The 17,621-nt window shown below is 32.2% G+C and overlaps 1 protein-coding gene across 3 annotated transcripts in view; it reads right to left on the bottom strand.

Moving 5' to 3' along the window:
- Positions 1–17,621, bottom strand: part of Hnrnp-k (Heterogeneous nuclear ribonucleoprotein K) — a 113,783-nt gene that overhangs the window by 16,273 nt on the left and 79,889 nt on the right. The gene's annotated exons all lie outside the window — the stretch shown is intronic.

Here is a 17,621-nt window from a genome sequence, read left to right as displayed (position 1 = left end):
GGAGGGATTGAAAGTTGAAATTGTGTTAACGCGGTTTATGGGGTTGAGAGAATAGGTGTAGATTGTAACGCACGTCTAAGCCGGATTAAGTTATTGATTTATAATTAAATTTCTAGGATGGGTGAACAGAAGGTACGATCGGAGTTTCGGGCTGAAACGTGCAGCTTGCATAAAACAAGAAATTACGCATTTGGTTTATTGTGTTAATGTGAATTATTAACTTTAGGTTTTAACTAAAACACCAAACTAAGTGTTTTGTGTTTTCCGACAATGTTATCTCTGAGTACTTCCATGTGATAATTTTATCGGGGAGTTAAGTTTTCTTTATTGGCCATTTTATGGATAAACAATTAAGCGCACTTAAAATTAACCGGAAATGAGCTCACACAGATAACTACAAAGAAACAAAGTTACTTAAAACGACTCAATTTTTTTCACGTACTGTTGACCCTTCGTCCATCATAATTAACGGACACGATGCTGCAGAAAAACGAAAAAATGTTTTATCAAAACGTCCAACAAAATTTAAATTTCCGGATTAAGTCAAATCCTCCCTCAATGCATCCCGAAATTCTCGACTGGGAAAAGCGGAAATACGATCGTCAACGATAAAAAAAAGAAGCATTTTCGTACAATTTTCACGAGAGAGCGATAACAATTCATTTGGATTTTCAGCGAGTTACAGTAATTAATTAAAAGTTGTGTTATTCTCGAACGCGACATCCATTTTCTAATAGAATCACGTCATTTTTAATTAATTTGAATATAAATTGAGGTTATCTTTGCGTAATGTTCGGGGCAAGGGTAATTCTGTGGGAATTTATTACACTGCATGAGCTAAAAATCGAGGGTTATTTGATTAAATTTTATTTTCCAGTGATGAGTAAAATCTTCTCTGAAATTGTCATTTTTTTATTGTCTTACAACTCGAACTCTACAAAAAAATATCTTTGGGTAATTTTCGAAGTGCTCGAAAAATTGAAATTGTTAAAAGTTGTCTAAAAATTCTCAATTACAGATTTCGGGAAGCTGATTCGATAAATTTAAAGCATCAATGGTCCCAGACCAAGGTTTTCGAAAATCTGTTTGACAATGGGATTTTTAAAATTTTTGAAAATTGTCATTTTTTATTTATCAATAAATTCTGGAAAAAGTGGTAATTTTCGAAGAAGTCAAGCCTAATAGAACTTCTAGAAGTCGAATTCAACAAGAAAATGTCTTTGGGTAATTTTCGAAGAGTGCCCGAAAAATAATTAAAAAATTGATTTTGAAAATTCGAAATTTTTGAAAAGTTGCCTAAAAATTCTCAAAAAATAGCTCCGGAATAAGGGTTTCGAAAATCTGTTTGATACTGATTTTTTTTAAAATCCCGAAAATTGTCATTTTTATTTTTCAATAAACTCTGGAAAAACTATGGAAATTTTCGAAAAAGTAAAGCCGAATATGACTTCTGCAAGTCGAACTATTCAAGAAAACGTATTTGGGTAATTTTTGGAGTGTTCGAAAAAGTAAAAAAAAAAATAATAATTTCGAAAAATTGACATTTTTGAAAAGTTGCCTAAAAATGTTCAAAAATTCTGACATATAGACCTCGAGAAACTGATTCGAAAAATATGAAGCGTCAACGGTACCAGACCAAGGTTTTCGAAAATCTGTTCGATAATAAGATTTTTCAAATTTTTGAAACTTCAAGAAGTCGAACTCTACAAGAAAATGTCTTTGGGTAATTTTCGAAGAGTGCTCGAAAAATAATTGAAAAATCAAAATTTTTTAAAAGTTGCCTAAAAATCCTCAAAACATTCTCAGATACAGATCTCGAGAAGCTGATTCGAAAAATATGAAACATCAGTGGTCCCAGACAACGAATTTAAAAAAATCTCGAAAATTGTCGTTTTTTTCTTTTATCAATAAATTTTGGAGAAATTGTGTAAATTTTCGAAAAGTCAAGTCAAAAGTAACTTTCATAAGTCGAACTTTACAAAAAAATGCCTTTGGATAATTTTTGAAGATTGCTCAAAAAACGGTTAAAAAACTCGTTTTGAAAAATTGAAATTTTTTACGGTGCCTAAAAATCCTCGAAAAATTCTGGGATATAGATCTCGCGAAGCTGATTCAAGAAATATAAAGCGTCAATGGTCCCAGACCAAGGTTTTCGAAAATCTGTTCGATAATATAATTTTGAAAATTTTTGAAAATTGTAACTTTTTATTTTATCAATAAATTCTGGAAAAATTGTGGCAATTTCCGAAGAAGTCAAGCCGAATATAACTTCTAGAAGTCGAACTCTACAAGAAAATCTCTGGTTAATTTTCGACGACTGCTCGAAAAATTTAAAAATTAATTTTGAAAAATCGAAATTTTTGAAAAGTTGCCTAAAAATTCTCAAGAAATTCTCAGTTACAGATCTCGAGAAGCTGATTCGAAAATATGAAGCGTCAGTGGTCCCAGACCAAGCTTTTCGAAAATATGTTTGACAATGAATTTGTAAAAACACTCGAAAATTGTCGTTTTTCTTTTTATCACTAAATTTTGGAAAAATTCTACAAATTTTCGAAAAATCAAGCCGAATATAACTTCTAGAAGTCGAACTCTACAAGAAAATGTCTTTGGGTAATTTTCGAAGAGTGCTGAAAAAATAAAATAGACTCATTTTGAAAAATCGAAATTTTTGAGAAAAGTTGCCAAAAATCCTCAAAAAAATCTCAGACACAGATCTCGAGAAGCTGATGTGAAAAATATGAAACGTCAAAGGTCTCAGACCAAAGTTGTCGAAAATATGTTGACAATGAATTTTAAAATTGGCGTTTTACATTTAATTAATAAATTCTGGAAAAATTGTGGAAATTGTCGTAAAAGTCAAGCCGAATGTAACTTCCACAAGTCGAACTTTACAAGAAAGTGTCTTTAAATAATTTTTGAAGATTTTTAAAAAACGGTTAAAAAATTCGGTCTGAAAAATTGAATTTTTTTAAAAGTTGCCTAAAAATTCTCGAAAAATTCTGGGATATAGATCTCGAGAAGCTGATTCGAAAAATATGAAGCGTCAATGGTCCCAGACCAAAGTTGTCGAAAATCTGTTTGATAATAATATTTTTTGAATTTCTCGAAATTGTCATTTTTATTTTATCAATAAATTTTGGAAAGATTGTGGAAATTTTCGAATAAAATCAAGTCGAATGTAACTTCTACAAGTAGAACTTTACAAGAAAATGTCTTTGGATAATTTTCGAAGATTGCTCAAAAAACGTTTAAAAAACTCGTTTTGAAAAATTGAAATTTTTTAAGGTGCCTAAAAATTCTCGAAAAATTCAGGGTTATAGATCACAAGAAGTTGATTCAAAAAATATGAAGCGTCAATAGTCTCAGACCAAGGTTTTCGAAAATATGTTTGACAATGAATTTTTAAAAACACTCGAAAATTGTTGTTTTTCTTTTTATCAATAAATTTTGGAAAAATTGTGGAAATTTTCGAAGAATTCTGGAAAAATAATTACAAAATTCATCATTTTGAAAAATCGAAATTTTTGAAAAGTTGCCTAAAAATCCTCAAAAAATTCTCAGATACAGATCTCGAGAAGCTGATTCGAAAAATATCAAACGTCAATGGTCTCAGACTAAGGTTTTCGAAAATACGTTGACAATGAATTTTTAAAAAATTGCGAAAATTGTCGTTTTACATTTAATCAATAAATTCTGGAAAAATTGTGCAAATTTTCGTGAAAGTCAAGCCGAATGTAACTTCCACAAGTCGAACTTTACAAGAAAATGTCTTTGGATAATTTTCGAAGACTACTCAAAAAACGTGAAAAAAATCATTTTGAAAAATTGAAATTTTTTAAAAGTGGCCTAAAAATTCTCGAAAAATTGTGGGATATAGATCTCGAGAAGTTGATTCGAAAAATATGAAGCATCTTGGTCCCAGACCAAGGTTTCCGAAATCTGTTCGATAATGAATTTTTAAAACTTTTGTAAATTGTCATTTTTTACTTTAACAATAATTCTGGAAAAATTGTGGCAATTTTCGTAGAAGTCAAGCCGAACATAACTTCTAGAAGTCGAACTCTACAAGAAAATGTGTTTCGGTAATTTTCGAAGAGAGCTCGAAAAATAATTAAAAATTAATTTTGGAAAATCGAATTTTTTGATAAGTTGCCCAAAAATCCTCAGAAATTCTGAGATACAGATCTGGAGAAGCTGATTCGAAAAATATGAAGCGTCAATGGTTTTAGAACAAGATTTTTGAAAATCTGTTTGATAATGACTTTTATAAAAATCCCGAAAATTTTCGTTTTTTATTTTTCAATAAATTCTGGAAAAGCTATGAAAATTTTCGAAAGAGTCAAGCCTAATATAACTTTTACAAGTCTAAGTTTTCAAGAATATGTATTTGGGTAATTTTCAGGTTCGAAAAACTACAAAAAAAAAAAAAACATTTCGAAAAATTAAATTTTTTTAAAGTTGCCTAAAAATGCTCAAAAATTCTGAGATATACATCTCGAGAAACTAATTCGAAAAATATGAAGCGTCAACGGTCCCAGACCAACATTTTCGAAAATATGCTTGACAATGAATTTTTAAACACATCTCGAAAATTGTCGTTTTAATTTATCAATAAATTCTGGAAAAATTGTGGGATTGTTCGAAAAAGTCAAGCTAAATATAACTTCTACAAGAAAATGTCTTTGGGTAATTTTCGACGTGTACTCGAAAAATAATTAAAAATTAATTTTGAAAATTCGAAATTTTTGAAGTTGCCTAAAAATCCTCAAAAAATTCTCAGATACAGATCTGGAGAAGCTGATTCGAAAAATATGAAGTGTCAATGGTTTTAGAACAAGGTTTTTGAAAATCTGTTTGATAAATGACTTTTATAAATCCCGAAAATTGTCGTTTTTTTATTTTTCAATAAATTATGGAAAAACTGAAAATTTTCGTAAAAATCAAGCCGAATATAACTTCTACAAGTCGAACTTTTCAAGAAAATGTATTTGGGCAATTTTCGAAGTGTTCGAAAAACTAAAAAAAAAAAATTTTTTTGAAAAATTGAAATTTTTGAAAAGTTGCCTAAAAATGCTCATAACTTTTGAGATATAGATCTCGAGAACCAGGGTTTCGAAAATCTGTTTGCTGATGATTTTTTTTTAAATCTCTCGAAAATTGTCCTTTTTTTATTAAATCAATGAAATTTGGAAAGTTGTGGAAATAAAAAAAATCATTTCGAAAAATTGAAATTTTTGAAAAGTTGCCTAGAAACCCTCAAAAATTCCGAGATATAGATCTCGAGAAACTGATTTGAAAAATATAAAGCGTCAATATGGCTTCAGACCAAGGTTTTCGAAAACTGTTTGATGATGGAATTGTTTTAAATCTCTCGTTTGTCGTTTCTTATTTAATCAATGAAATTTGGAAAAGTTGTGGGAATTTTCTAAAAAATCAAACCGAATATAACTTCTACAAGTCGAATTCTACAAGAAAATGTCTTTGGGTAATTTTCGAAGTGTTTGAAAAATGGTAAAAAAATTCAATTCGAAAATCGACAAAAATCGAAAAATTGAAATCTTTTAAAAGTCGTCTAGAAATTCTCAAAAAATTCTGAGCCATAGATCTCGAGAAGCTGATTCGAAAAATATCAAGCGTTTTCGAAAATTTATTTGATTATGAACTTTTTTAAATATTCCAAAAGTTGTCTTTTTTATTTCATCAAAAAATTCCGTAAAAATTGTGGAAGTTTTCCAAAAAGTCAAGTTAAATATAACTTCTACAAGTTGAAGAAAATGTCTTTGGATAATTTTCGAAAAGTGCTCGAAATTTTGAATCGAAATTTTTGAAAAGTTACCTAAAAATCCACAATAAATTCTCAGATATAGATCTCGAAAAATTGATTCGAAAAATATGAACCGTCAAAATTCCAGACCATAATCTAAAACTTCGCTCCTCGACCTTAAAATCTTCAATAATAATAAGAATAATAATAAAAAACAACCTCACATGTTGAAAATATAACTTTTGTGTAAACGTGTTGACTTTTTTTATAAATATTTTTGTTATGTGGACAGTAAAAAAAAAATCCAATTATAAAATACGAAAAATCAATGGACGAAGTCTTTTTCAAGTTTAATATAAATGAAAAGCTTTTGTTTTTTAATCTAAAGCAACCTTTGTTCTTATTACAAGAATTTTTTTTTCAAACAATAACTTCGATTACGCATTTTATTAATAATAATAATAATAATAATAAAAGTGGAATACGAAAATTTCTCTCCAATTTCAAAGTACTTCGTTTCCAATTAGATTAAAATTGGTTTACCTAACTCCTTCAAAAAATGATGACGTTAGAGTTATTTTTAAAATTTTGTAATTTACAAGTAACCGATAACACTTGGTACCATGTTCAAATTCAGACGAATTCTACTACAAATACCTCGTGTCAAAAGTGACACATACATCAAACAACTTTCCACTATTGTTCACCTGTACCCCCTTTAATTCCCACTGTAGCTAATTCAGATCTTGGCTAAAACTTGGTAAAAAAAAAAAAAAACAAAAACAAAGATAATCCCCTTCACACTACCTTCGTGCCTTCTTCCTCTTCGCCACCACCTCACCCCACCCCCACACACCACACCAAACTCCCGACACCGAAAAAGCACACACACAGATAAATCAATTAGACCTCCCCAAGCACCAGCCGACAACTCAAATTAACAACTTCTCCGTCGATTTTCGAGCGAATTTCCCCGATTCCGGTATCAAAGGCGGCATCGAAACCACGTCGCGGGGAAAAAAGCGGCGGCGGCGAATCGACCGATTTCGGGCCGCAAAAAGCGCATTCGGTGCACGTTGCGTTCCGCGGGGGCCCCGCGTACAGAGCCGGACCGCCGTCCGACGTGCAATGCGAGAGAGGCGGCCGTCGCAGGCGGCGAGCGCCCGCAGCTGGTATTGATTGGGGGGCGACGCGCCGGCCTGACTCCGACTCCGCACGCGATATGGGGACAGACCGCGCGCGTCTACCTGCCTCACCTGTCACTGCCGCCACGAGCGCGACCCGAGGGGTTGTTGCCATGTGTTTCGGCGGCGGAATCCGCTGCAGCGCCGCGGAACACGAAAACGCGCCTTCGAGTGGCGTCCCATTTCGAACCGTTCGAATTTTCGGGATCGGGGATTTGGCCCGCTTTTCCTCCAGGAATAGCGAAAGGGGTGGCCGTAACATCAGTTCTGGCGGCCGCATCGTGATTAAGTCATGCAAGAAATTAATTACGGCCGTTGCGTTGTCCTAGAATTGTAAATGTGCGCGATGTATCATGCGTGTCCTGGTCTCCCTGCCAACTGATCCTCCTGGGGGTAGGTGAATGCGTGTGTGCGCGCGAAGGAAGTACGAACACGGCTTTTGTCTTTGGGAGCGTCGGTTCGGTTGGTCGAAGCCGGCTTTAAGGCTTATTTGGCGCAGGAGGTAGGATCCGGAAGGGTGATTTTCGGTCGAGACGGTTGGCTTGCACTGGCAGATGGGGCTCACGTGCGGATAATTATTATGCAAAATGCGGCGGATTTGGGTAAAAATAACGCAATTAGGGGGATGACGGACGAAGGGTTGGTGTCCGATACGCGGGTTGCGCTTGCTGTAATGTTGAGCGTCGGGTGGTACAATCGCACGCAAATGTTTTGAGCCTATGGGCGGATCATTTTTGCCTGCCCTCACCGAAGAAGGCGGTCCAGATCGTCCAAGGGCAGAATTTGTAGGTAGGCTCAAACTACAACGAAATTTAAATTTGGTAAGAAATATTTATGGCTCACACCAGTTCTCTCGAATTTGTCGGAGAAGATTTAGCAGGTAGTTGTTCCCATAAAATAATGATCACTTTCGTTCGTGAGTAACGATGGTCCGGACATGAATTATTTTGCTTTCTAACATCTTTCGACCAATTGTTCCGTATAAAAAATTTCATCACTTTTTCAAATAAAATACTCTTAAAAAAAAACGATATTGTCGTTGAGTGACATGTAACTGACATAATAATAAAAACGTGCCATTTTTGTTAACTGATATTTTTTTCATAAATGTCGCAAAATTATTAAATTTGTATAATCATCCCCACCAATAATGTGATGACGTCACTTCAAATTTATGCATAGTAAATGGGTTTTAAATTGTATACAGTAACATAGTCCTACACATGTAGTTTACGACTCCGTGTTGAGTTTTTATCCAAAACGTCTAGATTTTTGGAAAAAAAAATCAAAATTATAAAACAATATTTTGCAATTTAATTTGGAATTGGCAAAATCGAATACTTTGAAATCTTGCAGATGTTTTAAAATCATGATAAACATGATACATTTTTAATTAAAATATATTTGCTTATTCCCTCTAAAAAATTTATGACGTCACCTCAAAATTTTGCAGAATAAATCCTATCTTAAATGTATAAAATATGATGAGTTTTATACTTGTGATTTATCACTGCATTAATATTTTTTAGATTTGGTTATACAGGGTGTCTCAAAAAAGTTAATGACTGAGTCAATTTATTTTATTGAAGAAATCAAGAATAGCAAAACTGAATACTTTGAAATATTGTAGATGTTTTGAAGTTTTTCTAAGCATGGTAACTTTTTCGAAAATTTGATTAATCAAATATGCGCAAAATCAAAAATCGGAAAAACTGAAATTCACTAATGCAAAAAACAGAAAATCGAAAAATACAAATCGTAAAAATCGAAAATCTAAAAATGGCTAATCAAAAAATCAGTGGAAGTTCACAAACCTTAAAAATCTAAAAATCGAAAATTGAAAAACGGGAAAACCAAAAAATCGAAAAGTCAAAAATTTGTTATATTGAAAATTAAAAAAATCAAAAACAAAAATAAAAAAATCGGAAATTAAAATAATCAAAATATATAAAGTTAAAAAAATTGCAAAGCCTATAAACTGAAACGAACAGAAAAATCGAAAAAGCAAAAAATTGGAAAAACAAAAATTCGAAAAATCTAAAATCGAAAAAGTGGAAAATGGAAAATCTGAATAAAGAAACTTGAAAATTCTGAAAATTCAAAAGTCGAAAGCCAAAAAATCGGAAAGTAACAAAATTGAAGTCTAACAGTTGAGAATGGAAAAATTGAAAAACCGAAAATTCTAAAAATCGACAATGGACAAATTGAAAAATTTGATAAATCAGATATACGAAAAACAGAAAATCTGAAAATGCGAAACTGGAAAATCAAAAATCTAAAAATGGAAATTCAATGAATCTAATACGTAGGTCGATCGAAAAACTGGAAATTCACAAATCTGAAAAATCGAAAATTTGCAAGATTGAAAAACCGAGAATTGAAAAATCAAAAAACCGAAAAATGGAAAAATCGAAAAATAGGAAAACCGAAAATTCGAAAATTCATAATATTGAAAACTCTAAAAGTCGACAATTAATTCAAAAATCAAAAAACTGGAAAGTAAAATAATCGAAAAATCGAAAAGTAAACAAATTGCAAAGCCTAAAAACTGACGAACAGAAAAATCGAAAAATCGTAAAATCAAAAAGTGGAAAATCGAAAACTGGAAATTGAAAAATCGAAGATTGGAAAATCAAAAAATCGAAAATCGGAATATCGACAATCGACAAATTAAAAAACCGAAAAATCGAAAAATTAAAAAATCGGAAATCTAAAAATTAAAAAAAAAACGAAAATTCAAAAATCGAATAATCCGAAACTAAAATAATAGAAAAGTAGAAAAGTAAAAATTGCAAAGTCTCAAAACTGACGAACAGAACAATCGAAAAATAAAAAAAAAATCGAAAAATCTCTAAACATGGAAAATCGAAAAATCGAAAATCGGAAAATGGAAAAACCGAAAAATCGAAAATCGAAAACTCGAAAAATCGAAAATTCGATGAAACAAATACTCGAAAAAGCGAAAAGTAAAAAAATTGCAAGGCCTACAAATTGAAAAATCAAAAAATCGAAAAAATGAAAATCGAAAAAACGACGATCGAAAAAAAATCAAAAAATCGAAAAGTGGAAAATCGGAAAGTAACAAAATTGAAATCTAAAAGCTGCAAATTGCAGAACCATAAAAACTGAAACAAACAGAAAAATCGAAAAACCCCAAAAGTGGAAAAACGAAAATCGGAAAATCGCAAATCGAAAAATCGTAAAATCAGAAAATGGAAAATCGAATAATCGACAGTTGAAAAATCGAAGGTCGAAAAATAAAACAACCGAAAAATTGAAAAATTTTATGATTAATGGAAAATCGAAAAATCGAGAATAGAAGAATTAAAAAACCGGAACATTGAAAAATCGGAAATCGAAGAATTAAAAACGTAAAATCGAGAATTCAAAAATCAAAAAAATCAGAAAGTAAAAAATAATCGAAAAATGCAAAAAAATTGCAAAGTCTAAAAACTGACGAACAGAAAAATCAAAAAATCTAAAAATGGAAACACGAAAAATCGAAAAATCAAAAAAACGAAAAATTAAAAAATCGAAAAACGAAAAAACTGAAAACTCGAAAAATCAAAATACCACAAATTTGAAAAATCAGAAAATTAGAAAATAATAAAATCGAAAAGTTGATAGAAAAATGGAAACTGAAAAATCTAATTCGATGAAACTGTTGGTCGAAAAAACGAAAAATCGAAAATCGAAGCGACCTTTTTTTGAGACAGGCTGTACAAGTAAATCTAAAAAATATTACTGCAATGATAAATCACAGGTATAGACTCATCATATCAAATTTTACGATGACGTCATGCATTTTTTGGCGAAGATAAGCAAATACATTTTGATCGTGGCTTTGAAAGTATTCTTCGACTTTCGTTCCATTTCAAAATTTACTCTTTGTATATTTCAGTGGTCACAACGAGTTCACTAACTACGCTGAAGTATGCGAAGATTAAATTTGTCACCGAAAAGATGTCGGAAGTAATAAATTATCCTATCCGTCGAAGAACGTTCGGTCCGGTGTTATACCTCGACCCAAGAGAGACCGCAGTAAAGGATAACAAATGGAACGGATAAAATAAAGCGTCAAACATGATTGATAAACTTTAAACCAAAATTATGAAGTTTATAAACTGAATTTTTGTTTTGTTTTTTGAAATGTAGTACTCTTCAAAAAATGTCCGTGACTTATTTTAATGTGAATTTTATAACTGTGGTCGGCACAATTAGACCTAATATTAGTGTGATTTTGAGCATATTCTCGATTTTATTTGAGCAGAACAGGTTTTTTTTTCTAATTTTATAAGTTACGGAAACTAATAGCACATCACAGATATTGCAAAAAAAAGGGGGCTCAGGTTCCAACTAATTGACAAGATTTCAAAGTATTCAGTTTTGCAATTCTTGATTTCTTCAATAAAATATATAAATTGACTCAGTCATTTTTTTTTTTGAGTCACCTTGTATGTATGAACAAATCCAAAAAATATAAATGGAATGGTAAATCACAAGTATAGACTCATCATATTCTGAACACTTTAGATAGGGTATTTATAAAATTAAAACTAATTCAGAGTAAAAATTTGGTCAACACGTAAATTTCCTTGTCGTTTGAGCCTACCTACAAATTCTGCCCTTGGACGATTTGGACCGCCTCCTTCAGTGACGACGGGCAAAAATGATCCGCCCATAGGCTCAAAACATTTGCGTGCGATTGTACACATACAGCGCGAATTTCGATTCTTAATCTCGCAAACAAAAAGCTCGTTTCGTATGACCTCGAGGCACGTTTTTTCATTCCCGATTCGCTTTCCGGGGGTTTGAACTCACCTTTAATCGTCGCAAAGTTGAAATTTTAATTCGCTCGATGTATACGGATTCAAAGGTAAGAAAGGCGTTCCCGTCTCGAATATGGCGAATTTTCCAATATTTTATTTCTTGCCTCCTACACGACGTATTGTGTTTGTTGTGCCCCTGTTGCTATGATACAACGATGCTCGACATTGAAAGCATCTTAGAAAACCTTCCAAGTCTAATTGGAAACTTCTCGAGTGTGCGGGACGCTTTAGAAAACTAGAAACGAACCCGGTGCGTGCCTTGTAAAATTAAACGGGACGCCTTTGAAGAAGCTTCAAAATTTAATGTAATCAAGTCGGAGTTGTAAACAAAATTGTTAACTGGTGGAACGCACCAATTTGTATCAGCTTTCATAGAGTAAGGTTTCGGAAAATTGCCACTCCTTCTTGATGTTTCCAGGAATACGGGGCGAACTCGTCCCGATTTCCTTGCGAACAATTTTATTCCGACAAAGGTACGGCTTTCGTATTAATTACTGCCGAAACGAACGGAATTTAGCGCTTTACAATTATGCAAAGGAAATTATTTTCTGTTTCTAGCTCGTCGCAATTAATTACGTCTCAAGTTTTTCGATGTTGGCTGAGGCGTTCCCCTGTCGGAAACACAACCGCACACTTTTTACAATTAACGTTACAAATTAACGGAGAGTTTTTCGTCTCTGATGTTTTGTCGCTGGCGGAAATGGACTTTATCCGATTATGAACTGGAAGGAATTCGAACAGACGCTTTTTTCGTTATTTCCGGATAATTGTTCTTAATTTAATAACTCGTCCGTCGCACTCTCAATCAAGCTAGAACATTTGAACGAAACTTGACCGTGGCGCCAATTTTAAAAATCGTCATGACTCCGGTAACCCTCGATTGTAGCTTATTGAAGAACCCCCGCCGCCCACACACAGTCAACATTCGCTGCTCCCAATTCCAGCGATTTTAATCAAAAACTCAAGTTATTAATTAATTTTTACAAGCTCCGGGCTCGTCCCCTCGAAATTATCAAGAATTTCATTAGACATTCCCCGGCGTCGAATCGGGAAAAAAATACGAAATACGAGCCACCTCGAACCGAATCAATAATGACGAACGTTCCACATATTTCAAGACGAAGAGAGGATATTAAAAAACAACACAAATTTCCCTGGGTTCGAACGCGGAACCGTCACGAAATCCGCCGATTCCATTAACCTGATTAATTCAAATTGCGAGCGACGTGATTTTTCGCGACCTGAAACAAATACGGGATAATCGTAGAAAAACATCCCCGATCTAATCTCCGGGGTAAGTAAATATCCGGAAGGCCACGCGACTCCGTCGTCCTGGAGGATACCCGGCCGCGGACTTAAAAATGACTTTCGTGCCATCGAAGTATCGACGTTTGCGGCCAAATTGGCATTTTTCATACGACGGATTGGTGGAAATGCTGTTTTTTGCGAAAATTCGCGTAATAAATCTCTTTTCCGCGCTCGAAAGCGAGACTTGAAAATAACTTGGGAAATATGGTTGCGGAGGGAATCTTTGCACATCGAATCGAATGTTTCGATACTTTTTTTATTGAGATATAGATGCGATTTGGACGGCGGATTTTTAACGCGGCACAGCTTTAACGTGCACACGGGGTCTTTGATTCAATATTGCAGCAGCTCGACCTATTTCTTTTACCACTCACACCCCAGTAAACCGTACAATAGTGTTCGTACTGTTGCGGAAATTTTTTTCAAAAATCCCACTGCTGACACCACTTCGTTATGGGACACGGATAATTCACCCAGTCGACTAGTGGATTATAATAAACATAACACACAAAACTGCGTCAGGAGAGACAATCAGTGTCCAATTTCCTAAACAAATTTACCCAGAGATGCAGCCTTCGATCATATCATTTAATTAACAGCTCACACAAAATAATACCAAAGTTAACAACCCTCTCCATTTTCATTGCTCCAAAAAACCAACCCGTCACAAAACACCACCGCCACAGGTACAATCGCACGCAAATGTTTTGAGCCTATGGGCGGATCATTTTTACCGGTCGTCACCGAAGGAGGCGGTCCAAATCGTCCAAGGGCAGAATTTGTAGGTAGGCTCAAACTACAACGAAATTTACGTGTTGACCAAATTCTTACCCTGAATTAGTTTTAATTTTATAAATACTTACTCGGAATTAGTTTTAATTTTATAAATACCCTAACTAAAATGTTCAGAATATGATGAGTCTATACTTGTGATTTACCATTCCATTAATATTTTTTGGATTTGTTTATACATACAGGGTGAACTCGTTGTGACCACTGAAATATCCAAAGAGTAAATTTTGAAATGGAACGAAAGTCGAAGAATACTTTCAAAGCCACGATCAAAATGTATTTGCTTATCTTCGCCAAAAAATGCATGACGTCATCGTAAAATTTGATATGATGAGTCTATACCTATGATTTATCATTGCAGTATATTTTTTAGATTTACTTATACAGCCTGTCTCAAAAAAAGGTCACTTCGATTTTCGATTTTTCGTTTTTTCGACCAACAGTTTCATCGAATTAGATTTTTCAGTTTCCATTTTTCTATCAACTCTTCAATTTTATTACTTTCTAATTTTCTGATTTTTCAAATTTGCGGTATTTTGATTTTTCGAGTTCAGTTTTTCGTTTTTCGATTTTTTAATTTTTCGTTTTTTTGATTTTTCGATGTTTCGATTTTTTAATTTGCCATTCTTTCAATTTTCGATTTTTCGTCTTTCCATTTCTAGATTTTTTGATTTTTCTGTTCGTCAGTTTTTAGATTTTGCAATTTTTTTTGCATTTTTCGATTATATTTTACTTTCCGATTTTTTTGATTTTTGAATTCTCGATTTTACGTTTTTAATTCTTCGATTTCCGATTTTTCAATTTTCTGGTTTTTTAATTATTCTATTCTCGATTTTTCGATTTTCCATTAATCATAACATTTTTCGATTTTTCGGTTGTTTTATTTTTCGACCTTCGATTTTTCAACTTTCGATTATTCGATTTTTCATTTTCTGATTTTACGATTTTTCGATTTTTCTGTTTGTTTCAGTTTTTATAGTTCTGCAATTTGCAGCTTTTAGATTTCAATTTTGTTACTTTCCGATTTTCCACTTTTCGATTTTTTGATTTTTTTTCGATCGTCGTTTTTTCGATTTTCATTTTTTCAATTTTTTGATTTTCCAATTTTTAGGCTTTGCAATTTTTTTACTTTTCGCTTTTTCGAGTATTTGTTTCATCAAATTTTCGAGTTTTCGATTTTCGATTTTTCAATTTTTCGATTTTTCGGTTTTTTAATTTGTCATTCTCGATATTCCGATTTTCGATTTTTCGATTTTCCAATCTTCGATTTTTCAATTTCCGGTTTTCGATTTTCCACTTTTTGATTTTACGATTTTTCTATTTTTCTGTTCGTCAGTTTTTAGGCTTTGCAATTTGTTTACTTTTCGATTTTTCGATTGTCGACTTTTAGAGTTTTCAATATTATGAATTTTCGAATTTTCGGTTTTCCTATTTTTCGATTTTTGATTTTTCCATTTTTCGGTTTTTTGATTTTTCAATTCTCGGTTTTTCAATCTTGCAAATTTTCGATTCTTCAGATTTGTGAATTTCCAGTTTTTCGATCGACCTACGTATTAGATTCATTGAATTTTCGATTTTCGGTTTTTCCATTTTTAGATTTTTGATTTTCCAGTTTTGTATTTTCAGATTTTCTGTTTTTCGCATATCTGATTTATCAAATTTTCGATTTTTCGGCTTTTCGATTTTTCGATATTTGATTTTCGAATTTTCGATTGTTCAGTTTTCCATTTTTCAGCTTTTAGACTTCAATTTTTTTACTTTTCGATTTTACAAATTTTCGAGTTTCAATTTTCAGATTTTTGATTTTTCGATTTTCTTTTTAAATATTTGAATTTTTCGGTTTTGATTTTTCGAATTTTTGATTTTTAATTTTTCCATTCTTCGGTTTTTAGACTTCAATTTTCTTTCTTTTAAATTTTTCGTTATTCTATTTTCCGCTTTTCAGAATTTTCGATTTTCAGTTTTCAGACTTTCGATGATTAGAATTTTGGATTTTTCAGTTTTATGATTTTTCGATTTTTAGAAAATTTGAGTAGTCGAATTTTCGATTTTTCAATTCATCGATTTTTCTATGTTCAATTGTTCAATTTAAATTTTGCGATTTTCAATTTGTCCATTGTCGATTTTTAGAATTTTCGGTTTTTCAGTTTTTCTATTCTCAACTGTTAGACTTCAATTTTGTTACTTTCCGATTTTTTGGTTTTCGATTTTCCAATTTTCAGAATTTCCAAATTTCTTTATTCATATTTTCGATTTTCCACTTTTTCGATTTTAGATTTTACGAATTTTTAGGCTTTGCATTTTTTTTTACTTTATATATTTTGATTATTTTAATTTCTGATTTTTTTAATTTTTGTTTTTGATTTTTTTAATTTTCAATATTACAAATTTTTGACTTTTCGATTTTTTGGTTTTCCCGTTTTTCAATTTTCGATTTTTCGATTTTTGAGGTTTGTGAATTTCCACTTTTCGATCGACCTAGGTATTTGATTCATTGAATTTTCGATTTTTTGATTAGCCATTTTTAGATTTTCGATTTTTACGATTTGTATTTTTCGATTTTCTGTTTTTTGCATTAGTGAATTTCAGTTTTTCCGATTTTTGATTTTGCGCATATTTGATTAATCAAATTTTCGAAAAAGTTACCATGCTTACAAAAACTTCAAAACATCTACAATATTTCAAAGTATTCAGTTTTGCCATTCTTGATTTCTTCAATAAAATAAATTGACTCAGTCATTAACTTTTTTGAGAGAGCCTGTATAACCAAATCTAAAAATATTAATGCAGTGATAAATCACAAGTATAAAACTCATCATATTTTATACATTATAGGATTTATTCTGTAAAATTTTGAGGTGACGTCATAAATTTTTTAGAGGGGATAAGCAAATATATTTTAATTAAAAATGTACCTATCATGTTTATCATGATTTTAAAACATCTGCAAGATTTCAAAGTATTCGATTTTCCAAATTCAAAATTAAATTGCAAAATATTGTTTTATAATTTTGATTTTTTTTCCGAAAATCTGGACGTTTCGGATAAAAACTCAACACGGAGTCATAAACTACATGTGTAGGACTATGTTACTGTATACAATTTAAAACCCATTTACTATGCATAAATTTGAAGTGACGTCATCACATTATTGGTGGGGATGATTAGACAAATTTAATAATTTTGCGATATTTATGAAAAAAATATCAGTTAACAAAAATGGCACGTTTCTATTATTACGCCAGTTACATGTCACTCAACGACAATATCCTTTTTTTTTTTTAAGAGTATTTTATTTGAAAAAGTGATGAAATTTTTTATACGGAACAATTGGTCGAAAGATGTTATGACCATTATTTTATGGGAACGATCCGCCCATAGGCTCAAAACATTTGCGTACACCTGAAAGCCGATCCGGCACCCAATTAACACAAAATAACGACCAGGAAATCTCGCATGATTATTGCGATTTTTATTCGTCGCGAGGGCAATTTCTTTGACGATCAGCGACGCAGATATTCCTCTTTATGAATCGTGGAATTTCCGACGACATAATTGATCATTATTGGCAACCCTCGCTAATTGGACACCGCCGGAACAATCGTAATTATTTTTTACACGTGTACGGGTGTCTCGTTCGAAATTAGGTGAAACATCCATCAGGGTTAAAACCCAATCATCCCCCATCCCTCCCGCGAATATAATAACATGACGTGGCTTTAAATTTTCCTATGATGACATTCT

The sequence above is a fragment of the Zophobas morio genome, unplaced genomic scaffold, assembly GCF_036711695.1.
Source record: "Zophobas morio isolate AGI-343-1 ecotype UQ-CSIRO unplaced genomic scaffold, CSIRO_AGI_Zmor_V1 ptg000010l, whole genome shotgun sequence".
Taxonomy (NCBI): domain Eukaryota; kingdom Metazoa; phylum Arthropoda; class Insecta; order Coleoptera; family Tenebrionidae; genus Zophobas; species Zophobas morio.
Note: the sequence above shows the minus strand (reverse complement) of the source record. Positions and strands in the feature narration are given on the sequence as shown.